Genomic DNA, 21,112 nt, shown 5'->3' with positions numbered 1-21,112 from the left:
TGTGTTTTTTGTTTGTTTGTTTTTGTTTTTGTTTTTCTTTCAATAATTTTATTGAAGTCCTAATCGTTTATAACATTGTGTAATTTCAGGTATACCTTATTGTTTATCCGTTTCTGTACAGACTGCATCATGCTCATCACTCATAGTCTAATTTTTTTTTTTTTTTGGTTTCAATCTTTTTTTTTTTTTTTATTGATGTTTTAATGGTTTCTAACATTGTGAAATTTTTGGGTTGTACATTTTTGTTTGTCCATCGCCATATATATGACTCCCTTCACCCCTTGTGCCCACCCCCCACCCCCACTGCCCCTGGTAACCACAGTCCAGTTTTCTCTGTCCATGTGTTGGTTTATATTCCACATATGAGTGAGATCATACAGTGTTTGTCTTTCTCTTTCTGGCTTATTTCACTTAACATAATACGCTCCAGGCCCATCCATGTTGTTGCAAATGGGACGATTTTGTCTTTTTTTATGGCTGAGTAGTATTCCATTGTATATATATACCACATTTTCCTAATCCAATCGTCAGTCGAGGGACACTTAGGTTGCTTCCACTTCTTGGCTATGGTGAATAATGCTGCAATGAACATAGGGGTGCATAAGCCTCTTTGGATTGTTGATTTCAGGTGCGTTGGATAGATTCCCAGTAGTGGGATGGCTGGATCATAGGGCATCTCTATTTTTAATTCTTTGAGGAATCTCCATACCGTTTTCCATAGAGCCTGCACCAATTTGCATTCCCACCAGCTGTGTATGAGGGTTCCTGTTTCTCCACATCCTCTCCAACATTTGTTGTTTTTTGTCTTGGTGATTATAGCCATTCTAACGGGCGTGAGGTGGTATCTTAGTGTTGTTTTGATTTGCATTTCCCTGATGATTAGTGACGTTGAGCGTCTTTTCATGTGCCTACTGGCCATCTGTATATCTTCCTTGGAGAAGTGTCTGTTCATTTCCTCTGCCCATTTTTTGATCGGGTTGTTTGTTTTTTTTGTTGTTCAGTTGTGTGAGTTCTTTATATATTATGGAGATCAACCCCTTGTCAGATGTATGTTTTGCAAATATTTTCTCCCAGCTGGTTGGTTGTCTGTTCATCTTGATTCTGGTTTCATTAGTCTTATAAAAGCTCTTTAATCTGATAAAGTCCCACTTGTTCATTTTTTCTTTAGTTTCCCTAGTCTGGGTAGGCATGTCATCGAAAAGATTCCTTTAAAACCAATGTCAAATAGTGTGTTGCCTATATTTTCTTCTATGAGTTTTATAGTTTCAGGTCTCACCTTCAGGTCTTTGATCCATTTTGAGCTAATTTTTGTGAATGGCGATAGCACATGGTCCACTTTCATTCTTTTGCATGTGGCTGTCCAGTTTTCCCAACACCATTTATTGAAGAGACTTTCCTTTCTCCATTGTATGTTCTTAGCTCCTTTGTCGAAAATTAGCTGTCCGTATATGTGTGGTTTTATTTCTGGGATTTCAATTCTGTTCCATTGATCTGTGTGTCTGTTTTTGTACCAGTACCGTGCTGTTTTGATTACTATTGCTTTGTAGTATGTTTTGAAGTCAGGGATTGTGATGCCTCCTGCTTTGTTCTTTTTTCTTAGGATTGCTTTAGCTATTCAGGGTCTTTTGTTGCCCCATGTGAATTTTAGTATTCTTTTTCCTATTTCCGTGAAGAATGTCGTTGGGATTCTGATCGGGATTGCATTGAATCTGTAGATTGCTTTAGGTAATATAGACGTTTTAACTATGTTTATTCTTCCAATCCACGTGCATGGGATGTCTTTCCATTTCTTTATGTCATCACGGATTTCTTTCAATAATGTATTGTAGTTCTCATTGTATAGGTCCTTCACCTCCTTGGTAAGATGTATTCCTAGGTATTTTATTCTTTTTGATGTGATTGTAAATGGTATTATCTTTTTGAGCTCTCTTTCTGTTAGTTCATTATTAGCATACAGAAATGCAACTGATTTTTGTAGATTGATTTTGTACCCTGCAACTTTGCTGTAGTTGTTGATTGTTTCTAACAGTTTTCCAACAGATTCTTTAGGGTTTTCTATATATACAATCATGTCATCTGCAAATAGTGAGAGTTTCACTTCTTCGTTACCTATTTGGATTCCTTTTATTCCTTTTTCTTGCCTAATTGCTCTGGCCAAAACCTCCAGTACTATGTTGAACAGGAGTGGTGAGAGTGGGCAGCCCTGCCTCGTTCCTGTTCTCAGAGGAATGGCTTTCAGTCTTTCCCTGTTGAGTATGATGTTGGCTGTGGGTTTGTCATATATGGCCTTTATTATGTTGAGGTATTTTCCTTCTATTCCCGTTTTATTGAGAGTTTTTATCATAAATGGATGTTGTAGCTTGTCAAATGCCTTCTCTGCATCTATTGAGATGATCATGTGGTTTTTATTCTTTGTTTTGTTGATGTGAGGTATCACGTTGATTGATTTGCGGATGTTGAACCATCCCTGCGTCCCTGGTATAAATCCCACTTGATCATGGTGTATGATCTTTTTAATGTATTGTTGTATTCGGTTTGCCAATATTTTGTTGAGGATTTTTGCATCAATGTTCATCAGTGATATTGGCCTGTAATTTTCTTTCTTTGTATTGTCTTTGTCTGGTTTTGGTATCAGGGTGATGTTGGCCTCGTAGAATGATTTAGGAAGTGTTCCATTTTCCTCTATTTTTTGGAATAGTTTGAGAAGGATGGGTATTAAATCTTCTTTGAATGTTTGGTAAAATTCACTGGAGAAGCCATCTGGTCCTGGACTTTTATTTTTTGGGAGGTTTTTGATTACTATTTCAATCTCTTTACTTGTTATTGGTCTATTCAGATTCTCCATTTCTTCTTGGTTCAATTTTGGGAGGTTGTATAAGTCTAAGAATTTATCCATTTCTTCTAGATTGTCCAATTTGTTGGCATATAATTTCTCATAGTATTCTCTTATAATCCTCTGTATTTCCGTGGTATCCATTGTAATTTCTCCTCTTTCATTTCTAATTTTATTTACTTGAGCCTTTTCTCTTTTTTTCTTAGTAAGCCTGGCTAAGGGTTTGTCGATTTTGTTTATCTTCTCGAAGAACCAACTCTTTGTTTCATTAATCCTTTCTACTGTTTTTTTGGTCTCAATTTCATTTATTTCTGCTCTGATTTTTATTATTTCTCTCCTTCTGCTGGCTTTGGGCTTTGTTTGTTCTTCTTTTTCTGGTTTTGTTAGGTGTAATTTAAGGTTGCCTATTTGGGCTTTTTCTTGTTTGTTAAGGTGGGCTTGTATCGCTATGAGTTTCCCTCTTAGGACCGCTTTTGCTGCATCCCATATGGTTTGATATGGCATATTATCATTTTCGTTTGTTTCCAGATAGTTTTTGATTTCTCCTTTAATTTCATAAATGATCCATTGGTGGTTCAGTAGCATGTTGTTTAATCTCCACATTTTTGTCACTTTCCCAGTTTTTTTTTCATGGTTCATTTCCAGTTTCATAGCCTTATGGTCTGAAAAGATGCTTGTTATGATTTCAATCTTCTTAAATTTATTGAGGCTTGCTTTGTTTCCCAACATATGGTCTATCCTAGAGAATGTTCCATGCGCGCTTGAGAAGAATGTGTAGTCAGCTGTTTTTGGATGGAGTGCTCTGTATATGTCTACTAGGTCCATCTCGTCCAGTTTTTCATTTAAGTCTACTATTTCTTTATTGACCTTTTGTCTGGATGATCTATCCATTGTTGTAAGTGGGGTGTTAAGATCCCCTACTATTATTGTCTTGTTGTTGATTTCTCCTTTTAGGTTTGTTAATAGTTGCTTTATGTACATTGGTGCTCCTATGTTGGGTGCATATATATTTATAAGTGATGTGTCTTCTTGATGGAGTGTCCTTTTTATCATTATATATTTCCCTTCTTTGTCTTTCTTAACCTGTTTTATCTTGAAGTCTACTTTGTCTGATATGAGTATGGCAACACCTGCTTTCTTTTGTTTGCCATTAGCTTGGAGTATTGTCTTCCATCCTTTCACTCTGAGCCTGTGCTTGTCTTTAGTGCTAAGATGTGTTTCCTGAAGGCAGCATATTGTTGGGTCTTGCTTTTTAATCCATCCTGCCACTCTGTATCTTTTGATTGGAGAGTTCAATCCATTTACATTTAGGGTAATTATTGAAATATGAGGGCTTAATGTTGCTGTTTTGTTGCTTATTTTCTGGTTCTTTTGCATTTCCTTTGTTTCTTGTCCCATTTGTTTCGGACTGCCAATTCAGTTTGGTTGTTCTGTCTTATGACTCTTCTAGTTTTCTCTTTGTTTATCATATGTGGTTTTGTTTTGATTATTTGTTTAGTGGTTACCTTGAGGTTTGGGCAAAAAATCTTGTGTATGAGATAGTCCATTATCTGATGGCCTCCTATTTCCTTATACTAAATCAATTCAATCACTTTCCTCTTCCCCTTCTAAGTTGTTCTTGTTATACCTTATTCTATCTTGTGTTGTGGCTGTGTGTTTACAGTGATGAGGTTAAATTTATTTTTGGTGAGTTTCTTCCTTTGATCTTTGAATTTAGTATTTAAGTGGTTGTTAACCTATTCCAGTAAAGATCTACTATATTTCTGAGTTTGTCTACCTACTTTTCTCCTTGCTCCAAGCTTTGTGTTCCCTTTCTCTTCTTTTTTCAGGCCTGAGGGCCTTGTTGAGTATTTCTTGTAGTGGGGGTCTCGTGGCCATGAGCTCCCTTAGCTTTTGTTTATCTGGGAGAGTTACTATTTCTCCATCATATTTGAAGGATATTTTTGCTGGATAGAGTATTCTTAGCTGAAAGTTTTTGTCTTTCAGTATTTTGAATATATCATTCCAGTCACTTCTAGCCTGTAAAGTTTCTGTTGAGAAATCCGCTGAGAGCCTGATGGGAGTTCCTTTGTACGTTATTTTTTGTTTTTGTCTAGCTGCCCTTAATATTGTTTCTTTGTCGTTGACCCTGGCTAGCCTTACCACTAGGTGTCGTGGTGAAGGCCTTTGTCTGTTAATATATATAGGTGTCCTGTTGGCTTCGCTTCCTGGTATTTCCTGCTCCTTCCCCAGATTTGGGAAATTCTCAACTATTATTTCCTTGAATAGGCTCTCTGTTCCTCTTTCCCTCTCTTCTCCCTCAGGAATACGTATAATTCTTATGTTACATTTTCTAATAGAGTCAGATATTTCTCGGAGTCTTTCTTCATTTCTTTTTAGTCTTAGTTCTCTCTCCTCTTCCATCTGGAGTATATCTGTATTCCTATCCTCTAAAGTGCTAATTCTTTTCTCCATATTGTCAGCTCTGTTCTTTAAAGATTCCAGATTCTCCTTTATCTCCTCCATTGTGTTCTTCATCTCCATCAGCACTGATTGGTTTTTCTTTATGATTTCAATCTCTTTTGTGAAGAAACTCCTAATCTCATTGAATTGTTTGTCTGTGTTGTCTCGTATTTTGTTGAGAGTTTTTATGATAGCTATTTTGAAATCTCTGTCATTTAGTTTATGGATTTCTGTGTCTTCGGGGTTGATTTCTGGGTGCTTGTCATTTTGTTTCTGGTCTGGTGATTTCATATATTTTTGCATTGTGGTTCCTGTGTTGGTTTTGTTTTTCCTCATCCTGGAAATCCCTGGTTGCAATTTCCACCTGCCGCCACTGTCTGGTGGTAAAGGGCTGTGTAGTCTAACACTACACATACACTATACTATACGGTTTTTCTGCTGTGATCCGCAGTTTTGTTTTTTGTTTTTTGTTTTTTTTCCCACTGCAATCCACGGGTCCAGTCGTTTGATCAGATCTGCCGCAGATCACTTGGTCTGGTCTGTCGCAGATCTCTTGGTCTGGTCTGCCGCGGATCGCTAGGTCTGGTCTGGTCGGTTGAGCTGCAGGGTCCGGTTTGTGGGGAGGGGGGAGCTCTCTTTTGCCCTCTGGGTCCCTGATGTGGGAGGCTTCTCGTTTGCCCCTCTTTATCCGCTCTCTGGGGTGCTCAGATGTTGATGGTAGCCCTGTGGCTCTTCTGAGTCCTCTGTGCGGGAGTTTCCCAATGGCTGAGAGAGCCCGAAGAGCTACGGTTTCCCCGCCGAGGGCCGCCCCTCCCCCCTCTCTGGGAGCCGCGTGGACCGGGATCGCTGATCTGATGCGGAGGGAGAGGAGTTCTCCTTACCTCTCCCCACTTCCTCCGGGGGCCCAGCACGATCCGCTCTCAGATGTGCGGCAGTGTGGATCTTTCCGCTCTAGCTTTTCACTGTCTGGGATTCCGTTGTTGGTCTCTGACTGTTCCTTTTGTTGTATCTTGTCGGGGGAAGAGTTCACGGGAAAACTCACTTCGCCATGATGCTGACGTCACTGTGTGAGGACGACGGTGTGTTTTTATAATTTAGCCTTCAAACCCTTTGAGAGGTGGAATCTAATTCCCCTCCCTTTGCATATGGGCTGGATTTAGTGACTCACTTCTAATGGATAGAATACGGTGGAAGTGTTTCTTTTAATCTTTGTATTTCCTGTAGATTTATCTTTATAAATATTGATGCTGTATTATTCAGTACTTCTATCTACTGTTAATTGTACTTTTCAACAAAATAAGAAACCCATTTTTGACTCATTTAATGCTCTTTGTCTTGTATTCAACTTTGTCTGACATTAAGATGACTAACTTGTTTTCTTTTTGTTTGCATTTGCCTGGTGTATTTTACTCATCCTTTGTTTTCAAACTTTCTGAATCACTTTGCTTTGGGAGTGTCTCTTATGTATGACATAGAGTTTAGATTTGCTTCACAAAGTTATTTTCCAAAATAACTTCTAAAAGTTATTTTCTTTTACTAGGTGAAGTGACTCCATTTATATTTACTAGTATGACAGATAAGTTTTACCTTACTTCTGTCATATTTTATATTGTTTTCTATTTTATAGTTTTGTGAAAATTTTTCAACATATGTCCTATTTCTTTACCTATTTGTGCATTTTTTCATGATAAACATAAAGTTTTATATTTTTTACAAGTGACTACCCTTAAATTTTAAGTTTATTTGATAATGAATCCTCAATTTCTTTAGGCAATATACATTACTTACTTAGAGCATAAAGAATTGTACATATTTCTTTTTTCTCCCCATTCTCTTTCCCACCTCCAGTTCTTGTGAATTATTTCATCTTTCTTAGTGTTCTTCTTTTTTTGTACTATTAGATATACTCTTGCCTATATTAATTGATTTGTCAATATTAAAATGATCTCCTTAACCAGCAATTGTTAGAGATGAGGAAACCACATCATGGGTTTTTGTGTGTCAATTTGCCTAACTTTTACTTTCCAGCTTCTTTCACCCTTACCCTCCCAACTTACATTACTTATATCATGTCTGCATTTTTGGGCACATAGTATTTACTTTCTGCTCTATAATCCAAATCGCATTTGTTTTCATCTTAGTGCTAATACATTCAGTGCTCATGTTGGTCTCTTTTCTCTCATACCTTGATTGGCTAAAGTTTGTCCTCTAGGCTATTCTTCAAGAAGGGCTTATGGGAACAATATTCTCTGAATTCTTGCAGGTTCAAGAGTATTTGCCTGTTGTCCTTATACCCAAATAACATCTTTAGGTTACACATTCTTTTCTTGAGGATATCGTAGGTGTTACTCCTCTGACTTGGAAGTCGGTCGAGCATTGATTGCTGCTGTGGCAAAGTGTAAGGCCAGCATGCCCTTTTTTTCTCATAATTGACTCTTTGCCTAGCTGCCCAGAGAATGTTGTTGTTCTTGTCGTGTTGCTGTCTTGCAGTCCAATAACTTTACTAGGACACATCTCAGTGTTGGCTATTCTGAGTCAGTTTTCCCTGGAATATGGTGTGTCCTTTCTTAGGTAGATACAAATTTCTTTTATTTCAAGTAAGTTTTCTTGAATTATATTGCAAGTATTTTGTTATGATTCAATATTTTCTTCTTCCGCAACCCCAAGTATACATAGGTGTATGTACAATTTCCTCTGCCTATCCTCTATATCTTCTTCCTTTTTATCCTTTTGACTCTTTCTTCATTTTACTTCATTCGTCTTCCTTTCTTCCTTCCTCTATCCCCACCTCCCATTTCTATCCTCCTTTCCCCACTTTGTTTTTAGCAGCATCTGGTCTCTCTGGTGCTTCTTCCAATCTGACTTTAATTTCTGTGATGGTTTTATTTTTTCCTTCAACCTTTTTCGTCAGCTCTGCCAGATCACACATCGCTTCCTCCTCTGTTGCTTCAGGATCTCTTCGTGGAGCTCTTGCATCTCTGATTTGTGTTCTTCCTTCATACAATCAATTGCTTCACCAAGCTTTTTAAATTTTTGGCAAAAAGTTTGGTCATAATTTTCCTCTAACCTGTGGCATTATCTTTTTGTGCTTGTCTGCCATTTGTTTGATTCTTTTCCTGTGCTTCTATTGATCCTCTGATTGTTTCTTTTTGATTTTTCATCTTTGCTGTATGAGTTTTTCCCCAACCAGATATTTGCAAAAGTTCATGTTGAGGAAGAGCCAAGGCCAACTGGGACTTTTCTTAGGTTGCAGAGTTTTGTGCATAAGTTTGTTTCTCTTGAGTCAGTGGGGTTTAGCAGCTTTGAGGTTTTTCCAAAGCAAAGTTAGGTTTCTCCCCCTCTGGCAGAGGTAGACTGCTTCCTACACATGCAGCTTTTCTCTGTGATTTCTCTTTTGGCCTCACTTTTTCTTCTTGGGATAAAACCAGGTACAAAGGTGCTCTTACCACCAGCCTATGCACCCTATTTCTATTGTTGCATACAAGGCATTAGGTTTCACACCTCAGGGTAAACCTTCACCTCTGAAAAATCTTCACACTTTGAAAAGTGTATTTTGTGTTTTTCCAAGATCTGTGCTGCAGTGTCTTCTCTCTTCAGGCATTCCTGAAGAATCTCCACAACTTTTGGCAACCCTTTCACTTATTTTATAGTTTGGAGTTCTAGCTATTTTTTGTTTGTGTCAGAAATGGAGTTTGTCTTTTTCTTTCTCATTCTCCTTGTTGCTTTTGAATAGTTTCCAAGAAGAGAAGGAAGGAGTGCTGGCTTTATGTCACCGTATATAAACCCAAAGTCTCTTCCATTATTTTTAAATTACTATTATTTGAATATGTAATAATATATAAATCTATAAATTTATAAAATAAATATATAGATGTATTACATATAAACATATTAGGTTACATGCTCCCTCTAAATTTTTATTTATGAGATAACTGATCAAAAAAGCTTAGAGAATACTGAAGTCAAGAAAACCATGTTTGTTAAATGCTATTATAAAGGTAGACACCTAAGGCTATTATAGGTCTAGAGAGAAGTAACATCTCCCTCTTCTCATGAGCCTAAATAGATATCACACACTATGTTAGCAGAACACATTGAGGAAAAAGTGGTTTGAGGAATAATATCCTATAGAAGTGTAATAATAATAACACACTTTTGATAGTTTTGCAGTTTGATGGTATAATATTTTACAAAGCGCTTTCATATACGTTATTTCATTTAATTCTCTAAATGACCCATTGAAGGGGATATTACTATTTCCTTTTTACCAACACCGAAAATGAAGCACTCAGAGGTTAAATGACTTATTTAAGGCCACACAGCTGAATGTCAAACCTTGGTCACTAGAGTTCTCAACTACTGCCTGGGGTTAGGGAGTGATAATGTCCCTTGGTAGGGTATGGACCTATACAAAAGTGAGTCCTATGGTTTAAGAAGCTGCCAAGTCACAGAACTTTCCTAATCAAAACATGTTAATCCTCACTTCTTTTTTTTTAATGAGATGCAAACATAGATGTCAGTTTCTTCAAATACTTGAGGTAATCTTTTCAAAATCTCTTAGATTCGTTCTCTAACATGAAAAGAAAAGGAGATATATTCATTCTTCAGTTTATTTGATCAGTATGTGCATTCAAGGCAGGTAACTGAACCCAACAAGGATTTCAGAATGAGAGCTGGAAAACAGTCTAGTACTCTTTGTTATCTTACACATTTTATTTTCAACTTATTCAGTGTTCGGATGACCAGTGGCTTGGTATCAAGTCAATTACTGTTGCAGAGTACATCAAATAACCATCAGTTAAAATGTCAGAATAGCTTCATTCTTTTTAAATAAACTGCCTCTTCCATAATTTATTCTGAAGCTTCATGGCCAGATGTGGCTTAGGCACAGCCAAGTGTGTGGTATTTTATCGATTTATTAGTTCAGTCAGAATGTGTGTGTGTGTGTGTGTGTGTGTGTATGTGTGTGTGTGTTGGGGAAGGCACAAGACAATTGTGAATAGATTAGCCACACTCAAAGATTTTAAAAGATGTATAGCAACATTTTGAGTTAGGTATTATTTAACAACCACAACCAAATGCTTTCACAAATTTATGAACTTATAACTATTTGAATAAGATTATTTTTAATATAATTAAAAGAACTCAAATCACAGGTAGCTGAGAGATTTTTCCAATAAACATTCTTAAAATAATATTGAAAATTTGGAAAGAGTTGATTTTTTAAATAAAATCGAGGCTTTGGAACAGCTGGCAATGTCTCCTTGACAAATATCCTTGTCTATAAGTGTTTACATTTTGCTATCAAAAGATAAGTCACAAAACTACAAGAAGAAAGGAGAGAACGAAGGAAGAGAGAGAGACAAGGAGGGAGAAAGATTTCATTGGGAAGTATATATTCGTGTATTTAGAATTTCATGTGAAACTAAAAGTTGAGAAGAGGCTTTTTTATATGAAATTATCCCTGCTTTCTGCACCTAATTCTACAGGCCCTAAAATGGATAATTAAAACTTAAGTGTGTTGCTTAGTTAATTCAGTTGACAGTTAACCCTAGGGAATATTTTGGTAGTTAATTATATACATTGACAATTTTTATATGGTGGGTATAAATTTATAGTGATATAACTATAAAATTCCACCCCAGCAACCAAATTTTTGTTCATATGAAGGTCCAGATATATCTTAATCATTATTAAGAAATGTAATTGAGCTCGTTTGATAAGTGAATATTCCCATAGTGCTTCAAAGAGCTTGTCATTCTTTTGAATTGTTTTTCTGCTGCAGTGCAATCTGCAAAAAGATGTATATCTTGAGGGAGCACACATTGGTAAAAAAAATAAGAACTTCCCTCTCTCATATACATACACACACACACACACACATTTTAAAGTTAGATTTCTACACACCTTCAAGATTTACTCCATTCCAGACTCATAATAAACAACTATTCTGAGCCCAAGAACTTGCTAGTTTAAAAATATGATAGAAACTCATACCAAAGGACTTTATGGTCTATCTGGGAGACAAGACTTTGAAGATATAAACCAAGCAGACAAATAAGACAGAACGGAATTGGGAGCACTGTGCGTTTGGGGGTTTCAAGGAGGAAGTGGGGCTGTGGGGACTGGAGGAAGTAGACACGTGAGTGTTTGCCACGTGGTGTGATGAGAGCTGCAGTAGCCTTAGGTACCCAGGGATGGGGACACAAAGTAAGCAACGTCTAACTCACTCCGGGGAGACAAGGATGGCTTCACTGGGAATATGATGTCTGAGATGAGTTTTAAAAGACAAAGAGTTTGTCAATAGGAAAAAGGAGGGCGGAGTACACAAGTCAAAGGCAGAAAACATTTTAAAATGTCAAGAAGTTTAGGCTTTATCTGTAAATTATTGGGTTCTTGAGAGTTTTTAACTAAGAGAAGGACGTGGTCAGAGCTGGGTTTTGGAGAGCCCCTCTGGCTGCGGAATCCAGAGGAGGATCATATTAGAGACAGGAGATGACTTCAGAGGCATCACACGTGTAGACCTGAACTAAAAGAGTTTCGGCGGAGGTGAAGATCAGAAGATCATCTTGCCACTGGATAAACATAGACTAAAGAATTTTTTTTTTAACTGGCATTGAACATTGTTTTTGGAAGGCATAATCAAAGAGAGATTACACGGGTTGCTTTCTTGAGAACTGTAGAAGGTTACCCCCTGCCACCATCTACTTTGTGGGGTCTGTGGTCTCCAAGCCATATTAACAAATATTTATGGAGTGAGACTCTGTGCTCAGCCCTGGGAAGATTCCACTTCTGTGACACACACACTCAATTCCAGCCATTTGGAATGGGGACCGGAGGCTGCCTGCACCAGTAAGCACCCTGCAGTATGCAAAGCAGTCATTTACGTAGACAAAGTGGGAGAGAAGAAAAAAATTACTGTGTTTTCCATTACCCAGTGAGTTCCATCCCTCCACCCTTTACCAGTGAATTAAGTGTAAATAAATAAATACAACCAAGTTCACTGGTAACCTTTAGGGCCTTCCATTAATCAGAGTAATAAGGGGTCTTTTCTCGGGTCTTCATTGATGCTATAGAAAGAAAAATGGTGACACAAGGTCAGCTTAGCTCCAGCCCTGTGACACTTTGTCAATACAGTATTGGCAATTCAGTTATGGTGAAAAATAAGGGCATTATTTAGCTGTTAGGAGTTAGTAAATAGATTATTTATTGTGTTGTCTCTCATCAATCAGAACTCCAAGCCGACGAGACATCAGCTGCCTGAATAATTTTCCTGCAAAAGCCTAAAACAGTTTGCTTGGGCTCCCTCCCTCCTTTCTCTCTCTCTCTCCCTCTCTCCCTGTGAGTCTCTCTCTCCCTCTATCTCACTCTCTGTCTTTCTCTCTTTCTCTCTCTCTCTCCTTCTGTGTGTGTGTGTTAGAAAATGTTATAATATTTGAGGTTGATGAATGTGGAAATTTATTAACAGGAAATGAAAACTGATAGGTATTTAACATTTAATGTGAAATAATCTACTGTAACATAAAAAACTCAAAATAATACTAACTGTTTTAATTGTCCATGGTAGTTAAACTGTCACTGTGGTAATTAAAAAGATAGGTGGATAGTAAGTTATTGACATAAGCTCTTCAAATAAAGTGGGCTAATTTTAAAACTAAATTTAACTTAAATTGAATCATTGCTTCTCGCTCACATTTTTTTTTTTTTTTTTTTTTAGTGGCAGCATCAAAATCTTTTTTATCAGAGTTTACCAGGGATAAACCCAAAGTAACTGAGTCAGCATGTGTTAATAAAAATTCCCAGTAATAAAATCTTCACTTTTACTAAATGGAAAAGATTATTTACTATATAGTGAGAGAACTGTAGTAGGTTAGCTATTTGAGAAATGTGTGTGTGTGTGTGTTCATCTCACGTCACATATCTAAATAAATTCTGGATGGATTCAAGCTAAAATTTTTTAATCAAACAGAATTTTAAAAATATTTAATTGAATATACATCAAATTTCTTGAAAAGAAAGAAAATTTCTGGACTTTAAATTCCATAAAAGTCCTATAATCTTCCATTCTCAATCTGTCCCTGCCTGGTTTTGGTATAAAGTTATATAAACCTTATGAAATTAGTTCGGAAGTGTCTCCTCTTTCTGTATTTTCTAGAGAAGTTTAATATTAGCTTGGTCTGTTAGAACTCAACTGGTGTTTTCTTTATGGGAAGATTTTTAACCAACGTTCTGATTTCTTTTATAATTAAGGAACAATATAAGCTTTCTATATCTTATTGAGTCCGTTTTTGCTAAGTTATATTTTTTCAGGAATTTGTCCATTACATCTAATTGTTTAAATCAATTGGTATGAAACTGTTCATCATATTCCTTAATTATATTTTTAAATTTCAGCTGTATGTATAGTTATGTTTCCCTTTCTTTTATATTGATCATTTCTATTTTCTTTTCTTAATCAATGTTACCAAAATTTCTCTGTATGATTAGTCTTTTACAAGAAACAACTTTGGGCTCTTTTATTCTATCTTTCATATGTTTTCCTTTTCATTGATTACTCTTTTGACCTTTATTATCTCCTTCTTTCTACATTTTTGAGTTTATTCTGTTCTACATTTTAAAACTTTTTAATTGGACACCACTCATTAATTTTCATCTTTTATCCTTTTCTAACATAAGTACTTAAATGTATAAAATACCACTTTTACTGCATCCTAGTGAAAGTTTTGACATGTATAATTTTCACAATTCATGTAATAGACATTTCTTTAAATATCTAATATAATTTCATCTTTGACTCAGGAGTTGTCACCAACCTGGGCACTTCAACCCCCTTGAAATTTAGGCAAGTCTGCCCACCACGTGGTGGTGGCTGGGGCAAGAACAAAAGTGGGATCAACCTATATCCACGTATTATAAATTATACATCAATTAAAATTATGGATCAAGCCTACAAACTGGCACATAAAATATGTTCTATCCCCCAACTTCGAAAAATGTACCTTTATACAACAAAGTAGAGAATTATGTGTAAAACTATATATAACTGAAAGTTGGCAGAAAAGTAAAAACAACTGAAGTGTTAATTATTATCACACAAGTCTGGGTATTCTTTTGATAGGTTAGTGAGGGTTGGCTAGACATAGAATAAAGATTTAAATAATTCATAAATTATTATACATTTATTTCACAAAATTTATTTTTCTTGCCTTCATTTCAGAAAAATCACTTATGTAGTAATCAAGATGTTCACATAATTTGTTTTCTATTAACATTAATGATCTAATAGATCAAAAAATAAATTACAAGTGAATTCAAATTAGACATGTAAATATTTGCCTATCAAAATTATACGCTTAATTCAGTTTCTTATTTCAAGAAACTGAAACTTTCTAATGTAATATTAAATTTTGTGATTATCATATTTGTATAATATAAAATCATTTGTAACTCTAGCACTCAAGTCTCTCGAGTTTCTAATGTAAAGAATCAATAGATATCACACTTCGCATATGATGTATTAAGACTGCAGATCTGTGAATGTAACACAATATGAATTGTTCAATATTGGAAAATTTTCTCTGCAGCCATGTGCATCTGTTGCAGATACTGTACTAATTTGTGAGTCCCTCCAGAACCACAAATTGGACATAAACTGAAGCAAAAAAAATGGACGCCTGAGACGACTGAGCAATACCATATGGTGTGACAACCTATTACGTTCACTCCGAAGAAAAGGATTTAACAAGTTGATTAATTTATCTGTTCTTTTATCTAAAGATTTCCACCCCTCAAATCCTCCCTACCTTCTAAAGCAATATCCATCTCCAATAACCCAAACCTCACCATATCTACTTCATCACCCTTGTTCAGATGCTGTTTGGCACAAGTGTTTCCCTGGGGCCTTAATGGAGTTAGTCATGAGAGTGGTTGTGTAGGGTATGGTCATGCTCGCTGGTGCTGAGTACATGTCTTTAATCTATGTGTGTATATGTATTTTGTGTGTGTGTGTGTGTGTATATGAGAGATTTCTCTAAAGCATTGACCCAAGGCAGGGTCCCTTCTTGCCCATGTCTAAGGGTGGTGCCAGGTCAGCTTTCCCATCCCTGCTGGCCCAAGGCTAGATAACCATATATAACATGCAGAGTTGCTGTCAGGTAACCACCCTCCTCCTTGCTGCTAGCCACTCTGGCTTTATTAAACTCCAACTCACATTTTTGCTGCTTTTTCTACTAGAAAGACACGGATCTTTAGACACTTCCTTTATCTCTTATAAAACTAGCAATATCTCCGAGAGTGTGTCCTTTCTAGGGTTTAATTCTGGAACCCTTGCACTGTTCTGCAGTCAACAGGTTCCTTTGAGTACCTAGTTGGCTGTAATTCCAGAAGTGGAAGTCCCCTCGATCCACTATATTGAAATTTCCTGTGCTGTCATATCCTCATATAGATTGCAAGCTCTTGGAGGCCAGATGTTATTGGTGTTTAAACCCACCACAACGCCTGGCACATATACACACTTAATAAATCTTTATTGGAATAAAATGTCCAAGGATGTGGCAAAAGAAAGGACAGATTTGATTTCATAAAAGCAAATATTTCTGTACACCAAGAAGATTCCCAGTAGGGCCGGCCCCGTGGCTTAGCGGTTAAGTGCGCGCGCTCTGCTGCTGGCGGCCCGGGTTCAGATCCCGGGCGCACACCGACGCACTGCTTTTCCGGCCATGCTGAGGCCACGTCCCATATACAGCAACTAGAAGGATGTGCAGCTATGACATACAACTATCTACTGGGGCTTTGGGGGAAAAATAAAAATTAAAAAAATTTAAAAAAAAGATTCCCGATAGCCTTAGGAAAATATCTGCAGCAAATAATGCAGTGATATTTAGTATGTAAAGTATAAATATTTAGTATGTAAAGAGTTCACACAAATTGATGAGAAAAAAACTAAAACCAATAAAGGTAAATGGGTAAAGTACCTAAAAGATAATTCTCAAAGGAGGAAATACAACTAGAAATAAGTTCCTAAACTGACACTTGGAACCAATATGGCAGTCAGATGCCTCAAAATATTCACTTTATTTGACCTAATAATTCCACCGCTAAAAATCTATCTAAAAGAGTTATAAATTTTGGAGGAGAAAGTTTTATTTATCTAAGTAGAGCATGGTAAGGCCTTTCTTTTTCTATCTCACAGGATGTTCTTTGGCATCCTTGCGGGGGGCTAGAGTGGGAGGAGAGCCAGGACCTAGAATTCAGGCATTCAGAGTCAACAAGAAGATTACTACAGGACTAGAGAACACTAGATGGTTGGTTGAGTTTCATGTTGCCCACCGGATGTGAGTACCCCTGCATCCCTGTTGCAGCCATCAACACCTGGGCCTGATTGAAACACAGAAAGAGATTCTCAAATGATCACACAGGTTGGAATGCAAAACGTTTTCATTCTAATCACACACAAATTAAAAGTTCTGCCCTCGAACATTTAACAGTAGCATTACAACTCAGAAATAGTTACTTCTGTAGAGTGTTGGCTCCAAGTGGCCTCGAGCCCCTTGGAAATGTGAGGTTCAATTCAAATGGAATGGCCACAAGGGCTTATTGGCAGAATGGTCAGAACATCTCAGTTTGCCCAGCCAGCTGCCAGGCCACTTTATGGAACAGAAGCTCTCTGCCCAGGTAGCCCCTCCTTAGTGATAATTAATACATATGCTTTTCCTTGGAACCATGGTGACACAGAACCTGGAAATTGACAGCGGGTCCCTAGCTGCCCATCAAGAAGCGCTCACGCTCCATACTGCCACCTGCCATTAGGAGAGCTTTTTACCACCACCAGGCCACTTGTCATTTCTCTACAGAATGCACTCAGCTGGATCAACCTGTAATACACCAACGTGATTTCAACTCAACAACAGAGCTAAATACCAGAGGAGTGGGGCACTTGGAGCAGAAAAGAAAGGAAATGAAATAACTATCATTACCTCCCTAAACTTCAACAACTAGGAAAGAGCCCTCTTACCGAGGAGTCCAGATCCCCAATTTCAGACGGTGTAATGGCAGCCAGGTTCGCAGAACAGAAGCAGAAACACTTGTCTACTGATGAGTCTCTTTCCTTTCCCATTAAACAGGTGGAGATGATCCTCTGGCATCAGTCCCAGCCCAAGGTTTGGGCCCCTGACCTCATAGTCCATTTGATCCTAAAGCAGTGGTTTGTAGTCTCCATTTAGAGTCTTACTGAAAATTAATAATGACTACAGACTTCCATTCTAGAGAAATGTGCACATGCATATGCTCCTTTTTACATACTATCAGTGGAGCACAAGGACCCCCAGAGGCCCATCCACGGAGCCCCTTAAACTATCAGCTAGTTCTCTCTACACTTCTGCCACCACGCCCCATTCCTGTGTCTGTAACAGGCCTCCTTAACGGAGCGTGGGGCTCGATTCTGCTGAACTAGGAAGCAGCATTGCAACCTTTCCCAGCACAGAGCCCTAGCAGGCCACTTGGACTTAATTTCAGGAGGCCTGTAGATAGAACCTCCTTGTCACTCTGTCCATAGACGTCCATGGTAAAGCATCTCTGTTCCAGAGAGACCCTTCCCAATCTGACTTCCCTCTCAGTGGATTTATGTGTAGTTCTCTAACGATGTGGAAAAGCAGTTTGACACTAAGGAAAAACAAAGCCACTTAAGGTAAGAAATTAAGAGCAAAATTACATAAGCCTTTTAAAAAAAAATTGGCATTCTAGCTGCATTTTTCAACTGAGTCGTAAAATCATTTCCCAAGCCCGAAGCATCATTATCCTCATTTCACAGGTGGAAAACCGGGAATTACAGAGAGGTTAATGGCTGTGTCTAAAACCACACAGCACGCTCTCATCAGGAGCTGGAAATACAGGTATAGTCAAGGACTCATACTGTTCTGTGATAACCCAAACTTTATGAACCAGTTTGACTTGGCCCTAATTCGCATTCAATTTTAAAAAATGTCTTTCATTAAAAAATATAATTTGAAGAACTGGGTAATTGACTCACATTTGATTAAGGCAGAGTCTATTGGATTAACATGATGAATAGATAAAATTATAATCAAACAGAAAGCAGAACAAAAGGTGACTAAGTCATGGGTCACATTAAGATACTAAATTTTTGGAAGATGGATATGCTGGGGTGTTTTTTTTTTTTTTTTACACTAGTAATATTCATTTCACAGTGGATCTCACACTGTTCAGCTATCGCTAGTAGGGTAATTAGAATGAAGTTTATATTCAGGATTAAAAGTAGTAGTACTTGGGAGGTGTTTTGATTTCACAGTAAGGAAAACTCCAGCTGTCCTCTTTCTGATTCTCCCCAAAACATCTGGTTCAATGGTAATTTCTCAAACTCCAGTGGTTATTCCTGCTCAGAACTAAATATAGCTAATGCCACATCAAACTCCAAAGTACCTTTCAGAAACTGTAATGTTCACCAGCCTGTACTGGGATAACTTATTCCACAGTTTTTTCTATTAATGCAAAATTGTATCCCCTATAGAAACTTAGTTAATTAATATGAACTACTCTAGCGTCAGCCACGTCCAGACAGCCAGGCCAGGAAGTAAAATGAAAAAGATGGTGCTTGAGTTTTTTATTTGTCTTTCGGTCTTAAATCTTCTTAGCCCGAGAAATGGGAGCTGCTGTGGTATAAACGGAGGTGTATGTGAAAGCAACATTCTTCTCATCACCAAGACTGTCTCTGTTTCAGACTGACTGGGTGGTGGTAGACTCCTTCCCAAAACTTCCATGTCTGCAAAAACTGGGAGGAAGGAAGGAACTGGGAGAGGCTTTGACCCTTCCTTAACCTTCATCAATGTCCCAAAAGCCAACTCACATAACATACAGTGTAAAGAAGAAACTGACTTCCTTGGCAAACACTGCTCCGGCGCAGTCTCCTAGCCACCACCCCACTAGCTGCAGGATTTTCCTAGATAGAAATCTGGAACCACAACTGCAGTCCTTGTTCTTATCATGTTGTTACTTCTAGAAGCATACTCTGGTCAGGCAAATGTCTAACAACCTGGGACGAAAAGACGGCATTAGCATAGTAAGTTAGCTTTTTTTGCCTATAAGAATGACAAAGTGTTTAAGGATTGATGATATTTCTGTGTGGCAAGGATTCAGGGAATAAGTAATCTCATATACAACTTGTAGAGTATATATTGGAAGGCAGTTTGGTAATATCTATGAAAATATTAATAAAATGTGCATCCCCTTTGACCAAGCCATTCCACGTATACCTATGCACAATGATATGGATTCAGGGCTATTTATTGTAGCATTTTATGTATAGCAAAATATTGGAAACCACCTAATGTTCACAAGTAGGAAAATGGTGAAATAAATCATGGTATAGCTACACCGTGGAATTTATCTCTTTTTTTAAAAGTAGATCCAACCATAATGTCAAGGAAAGATTTCTATGAGATATGTATACATACATTTTTTTTTCCTCCCTAAAGCCCTCGTACATGGTTGTATATCATAGTTGTAAGTCCTTCTAGTTCTTCCATGTGAGCCACTGCCACAGCATGGCTACTGACAGATGAGTAGCATGCTTCCACACCTGGGAACTAAACTGGGGCTGCCAAAGCAGAGCATGCCAAACTTTAACTGCTGGGTCATCAGGGCTGGCTCACCATGATATCTTTTTAAATGAAAAAAGCAAGTGGTGGAAATATTTATTTATATAATATGATCCTATTTACATATTTTTAAACAGTATATGTGTATTCTATGATTTTAAATGGATAGAAAAAGATCAGAATGGACACATCCCCAACTGGTAACAGGGCTGACCTCTGGAGAGGAGAAAGGAGCTAGGAAGTGGAGAGGGGTGAGAAGATGGAGGACGAATTTCACTTTCTACTCAATATGCTTCAGTAATTTATGCTAACAAATATATGGTATTTTTATCATGACAAAATAAAAGAAGGATGTTGGCTGGCATCTCCTTATAAGGCACTAGGTAGCCAACCGTGATGAAGTGGAAATCCCACCTGATCCATTCAAGCAGGACAAGCCACCTAAATTCTCTAAGCCTCAGTTTTCTCACCTGTAAATGAGGACAACAATGCCTGCCTCAGAGTATTGTTGTAAAGGATTACATGATAGAATGCTTATAAAAGCTCTGTTTACTGTTAAACGTAAGTGATTATGAAATGTTAAACAAGAACTTTTCCAAGGTCAAGAAGAAAGAGTTGATCTAATGTAACAGGATGACCATGGATAGGACTAAATTACCCCAACTGTGGGAAATGACCAGCTAAGTTGTGATGGTGTTAGACTGATTAAAGAAATCAAAGTCATATGGTTGGGCATGAAGTCTCCCGGGAAGGTGCTCCAAGCTATAATAATCCTGGGAAGTGGTTAACCCTGGAGCAGGGAATGAGCAATGGGGCAAAGCATCCTCCTCTTTCTGAGGCTGGGGAGGAGTTTGGAACAGATCCAAGGGCTCAAGAAACCTGAAAGAAGCCCTATTAGCGGGTGAACTTCTACCAGCTACGTGCAGGCTGGGAGTGAGGCTGGGAATTAGCCCCACATGACACTCTAAGGTAGGTTTGAGCCTGTATAGTAATTGTAAGTGATTTTCTGTGTAAAATGCTTCTTCTAGTATCATTGAACCTTCAAATAAAGTTTCATTAAAAGTTGGATCCTGATCTCAGGGGCCGGTCCTGTACCATAGTGGTTAAGTTCAGCACATTCTACTTTGGCGGCCCAGGTTCGTGGGTTCGGATCCTGGGCCTAGACCTACACCACTAGTCAAGTGACACTGTGGCAGCATCCCAGATATGAAATAGAAGAAGATTG

The 21,112-nt window shown here is 37.7% G+C and overlaps 1 long non-coding RNA gene across 7 annotated transcripts in view; it reads left to right on the top strand.

Annotated features, from left to right (window-relative positions):
- Positions 1 to 21,112, top strand: part of LOC131406136 (uncharacterized) — a 107,787-nt gene that overhangs the window by 60,966 nt on the left and 25,709 nt on the right. The window lies entirely within an intron of this gene.

Source organism: Diceros bicornis, chromosome 5 (genome assembly GCF_020826845.1).
Source record: "Diceros bicornis minor isolate mBicDic1 chromosome 5, mDicBic1.mat.cur, whole genome shotgun sequence".
Lineage (NCBI taxonomy): Eukaryota > Metazoa > Chordata > Mammalia > Perissodactyla > Rhinocerotidae > Diceros > Diceros bicornis.
The sequence above is the reverse complement of the archived record's forward strand: the minus strand, read 5'-3'. Positions and strand labels throughout refer to the sequence as shown.